General features: G+C 54.5%; 1 protein-coding gene across 1 annotated transcript in view; it reads left to right on the forward strand.

Annotated features, from left to right (window-relative positions):
• The window catches only part of CIDEA (cell death-inducing DFFA-like effector a), a 49085-nt gene that overhangs the window by 21765 nt on the left and 22653 nt on the right, over window positions 1–4667 (forward strand). The gene's annotated exons all lie outside the window — the stretch shown is intronic.

Raw genomic sequence — 4667 nt, forward strand, 5'->3', positions numbered from 1 at the left:
TTGAGACTGAATCTCACTCTGTTGCCCAGGCTGGAGTACAGGGGCGGATCTTGGCTCACGACAAGCTCCTCCTTTCAAATTCAAGCGATTCCCGTGGCTCAGCCTCCTGAGTAGCTGAGATTACAGGCACGCACCACACACTCAGCTAACTTTTGTATTTTTAGTAGAGACGGAGTTTCACCGTGTTAGCCAGGTTGGTCTCAAACTCCTGGCCTCAGGTGATCCACCCACCTCGCCTCCAAAAGTGCTGAAATTATAGGCGTTAACCACGTGCCAGGCCCTTTTTCTTTTTTTAAAGAAACAGGGTCTCACACTGTCCCCCAGGCTGGAGTGCAGTGGCACAATCATAGCTTACTCCTGCTTCCAACTCCTGGGCTCAAGCGGTCCTCCCACCTCAGCCTCTGAAAATGCTGGGATTATGGACGTGAGCCACCACACCTGGCCACAAAGTCTTTCTTGAAAGACAAGTTCAGCCTTCTTGTTACTAATTTTATTCTCTGATGGATCTGATGACACTGCAAGCAGCCACGGAACTCACAACAGCCCCACACTGGAGGCACCGCCTGCGGGGACCCTGTTGTGGGTGGTGGGAGCAGTGGACCCTCCTGATGAGACAGCTGCCCAGGCTCGGCTATCACATCCCCATGGGCTCGGCCACTACTGAATGTCCTGCTACTACCTTAGGAAGGGAAGGGGTTTCAGTATCAGGGTCTCTAGAACAGCCCAGCAGCCGAAGCCCAGGACGCAGCACACCTGTGCAGGTGCGGCCATCTGCTCCGCACAGAGCTTGCCGGCCACTCAACAAGCAGGCCACGCTTCAGCTGGCTCGTGGGAGCCGTGCTTCTCGGGGTGGTCTTGGGCCAGCAGCAGGGGGTCCCCAGGGAGCTCACAGAGACCTGTTCCCGGCCAGACCCACTGCTGTGGCAGCTGCATCTGTGCCAGCCTTGGGACACGTGTGCGCTGACAGTGCTCAGACAGCCACGCTCTAAATGTGAGCCTGGCCTCCTCCGAGTGCCTTTTGGTGGGGGAGTGAAGTATCCCCATCCTGTCTGTTTCTCACTTGCCCCAGATCCCAAGCTAAAGCCTCCCGATCTCACTCTGTCACAGGAGCCTGCTGCGGTTCCTGTCCTACTCCGCCCAGGTGACGGGACAGTTTCTCGTCTATATGGGTACCTACATGCTGCGGGTGCTGGATGACAAGGAAGAGCGACCATCCCTCAGGTCACAAGTCAAGGGCCGGTTCACGTGTGGATAGGGATGCAGGCTGTTGCGGGCTCTTGAGCCAAACACTGGGTTTCATTTGGCTCAATGATGAGTGTTGAAGATGTTTTTATGTTCTGAGCCACATGCACTTGTAGGCACTGGTCACGCCCGTCAGGAGCAGTGCCCGGGAAAGGAAAGGGTCTGGTGGTACATGAAGTAGGGGCAGTGGGCAGGGTACCCTGGGGGGAGGCGTGGAGGGCCCCGGGGGCCATGGGAAGGGACCACGCAGCAGGCGTGCCCAGGAGCAGTGTGCATGTGTCAGCGATTTGGTCCGTCATCTCCTGCAATAAACCCATCGCAAGAATGACCTTGTGTATGATACTTCTTGCATCTCCTTTATCTCTCAAAAGAGCAAAAAAAAAAAAAAAAACAAAACAAACCTATCAGAACAGCAAAAAAAAAATTTACGTAGAAGCAAAACTCATCCAGGAATATTCTAACAGATATAATCCCTCATAAGTCTTTATTAGTGCTACAAAAATAACAAGCTGCAAAACGTTATTGTATGTTTTTTTCACATATGAATCTTTAGTGGGCTCAGAGGGGCCCTCATACTGAAGGACTCAAATTTTGGAGGTCTTCAAGGACTTTTTTACTTTCTGCTTGTGAGAATGAAAGGACTTTACTTTTTTAGCCTCCTTTTTTTTTTTTTTTTTTTTGAGACAGGGTCTAGCTCTGTCACCCAGGCTGGAGTACAGCAGGGTGATCTCGGCTCGCTGCCACCTTGACCTCCCTGGGCAGAAGCCATCCTCCCACCTCAGCCTCCTGAGTAGCTGACATTACAAGTGCATGCCACCACGCCTAGTGTTTTAATTTTTGTAGAGTTGGGGTCTTGCTATGTTGCTCAGACTTGTCTCAAACTCCTAGACTCAAGAAATCCTCCTGGCTGGGGAGGGGGGACCCCCTCATATGGAAGCAAGAGCGGACCTCAGGCCCCGAAGCAGGAAGCTCTGGGCTACACCTTGTCCCCTCATCGGATGCCCTGGTTTACACCTCATGCTGCAGACACAGCAGCTAGTGGCTCTAGCAGATGCTAGGAGAAAAATCTTTCCCGATTAAGAAATGATGCCTTGGAGTCCTTTTCCTTCCCTAGCCATCAGCTCTGGCCATGGAAAGACACCACAGTGTGTCCTGGAACCCTAGAGGAAGATAAACTCTCCCCTCCCCTCCCCCGTTCCCGGGGCTCACAGCGGCTGCTCGGCCGTTCCCGGCCTGGACGGTCCTCCCTTCACAGACAGTTTGCAGTCCCCTTTGAGAGGCCCCGTGACCAGCGTCTGCCTGAGTCCTGGGCTCTCACTGTGTCTAAGCCAGTTCTTGCAGAAGCTGGGCCAGGCCCCACAGCAGGACAGACAAAAGGAAAGGAGGTGGCGTTCCTCGAAGCACAGGCTCTTCTTTCACATCACAAAAAAACAGGCACTTCCAGTATTGTCCCTTCTTTCCTTCCAGAATGAGCTGCTGCTGCTGGTAGAGCGAGGGTTACAAAGACTATTCAGACACCCATCTGCTGTGATTTCAAAACATTTCCTATATAAGGAGCTCCTGACAGCCCTGCCCCCTCGGGCCAGCAGGAGAGGTGAGGAGGGCTGCAGCCAGGCGTGTGGCTGGCCTGGCCGAGGGGCGCTCACTCCTGCCTCTCACTGACTCTAGGCTTGCGTCACTTCCCAAGGATTCCACCAGCTTGGGCAGTGACTGCCTGGCTTCCAAAAAAGGAATTTTCACTCCAGTGCCTGATCCTGTTGACTCAGGCACTGCCCTCACTCGCTGGGAGGCCCTAGGCCTGCGTCCAGATGGTGGGGCCCAACCTGTTTGAAGGGAGGAACTGAGGAAGGCACAGGCCTGGCCTTCTCCCCATAGGAAGGGGGAGGAAATTCAGAAGGACCCCTTGGCATTTGGGAACTTCTGAAGGAGCTGCGGCCCACCTCCTCCCTGTCTCCTGTGCCCATGATTCACGGGGTGGCCTGGGACGGAGCAGCCTCTTTGCAGAACCCTCAGGGAGGCTCCAGGCCTCAGGGAGGAGGCAGCAAAGGCTGGTTTTGCTGTTGTCAAAGGCTTCTGGGGGCCCTTGGCCAGGAAACTGCGGAACTGAAACCCACTCCCTCAGGGGAAGGGTCCCAGCAGGCGTGGCCCTCTCTCGTCTCTGGTTCGGATTAGGTGACGGGCACACTCCAAATGTGACACTTTCTTGTTCTCATTTTAGTTTCTCTATCATCTGCGTTTAGCCTGCTAGCTCACACCAGGATGTGCCCCATGCGGGTGGGGGTGGGTGGGGGGAGCCACGGTGCTCCAGCGGGCGCTGGGGCCTGGACTCTGTGGGGCCTGGACACCACCACTACCTAAGTCTTCAGCTGAATTCCCCAGGGTGGAGTGTGTGTCCTGTTCAGGGGCTGAGTGTTCGTCTGTGTGTCTTGGATGGGGCCAAGCTGAAGAGCTCGAATTGGAAATTATTCACTTCTAGAATCACATTTCAGAAAAAAACAAATGGTTCCCATGAGCCCAGGTTCCCCACTCCTGCAGTCACTGCATGGGCCTGGACGTCACTCCTGTGTTCCCTGTTTCAGGCGCACAAACACAGGTGGCTGCCATGAGCAACCCCCACACACGCGTCCTGGTGTGTTTCCGCCACACCATTCCCAGGCTGGATTCACGGAGTGCTTTCTGCCAGGAGCAGGGAACAGGGTGCAGGCCTGGGATGAACTGAGGACATCAGAATGAAATGCTCTAAGAGCCATGACCTCATGGCCAGAGACAGACTCTGGCTAAAATCACCCACAGTGACCTGACTTCGCAGCCCAAGCCGCTGTCTTCATCCATAAAATCAGGATCCAATCAACTTGGCCCAGGAACTCCATTCCCAGACAGATTTTCTTGGCCCAGATTTTAAAAATGTAAACACGGCCTCTCTTCCAGCCAGCACTTTTCAGCCGGCCGACCACAGCTTGCCCTTCTCCTGCACCACAAGGAAGGTGCTGCCACCTGCCAGGCCAGGAACCCAGCCCAAAGCCATGGCGTAGGCCTCTTAAGGACCAGGATTCCAAAACTGGGGTCCATTTCCCCAAAGGAAGTTCTCCTTTCTCCTCATGTGATGAGGTGGGGGCTGCTCATCAAGACACACATGGGGGTCGACCTCCACCTGGGATGGCACTGTCCCCATGCAGGGTTTCCTGGCTCCCACTCTCTCCTGTGTTATAAATAAACGGTAGGGAAAGAAAAACGGTGGCAGCACCTTTCCCTACCACCACCTCCACGGGGACGGCTGTTCCTTGCTACAATTACCAGCCCCCTCCAGCAGCGGAGGCCACGGGGCAACCCACCCGCGCTTCAGATCTGACAGCCCGACCCAGTGGACCAGGAGGACAGATCTTTTATGGTATTGTGGCAAAATCAACATAACTTTTTTTTTTTTT

Source organism: Mandrillus leucophaeus, unplaced genomic scaffold (genome assembly GCF_000951045.1).
Source record: "Mandrillus leucophaeus isolate KB7577 unplaced genomic scaffold, Mleu.le_1.0 Scaffold286, whole genome shotgun sequence".
NCBI classification, from domain to species: domain Eukaryota; kingdom Metazoa; phylum Chordata; class Mammalia; order Primates; family Cercopithecidae; genus Mandrillus; species Mandrillus leucophaeus.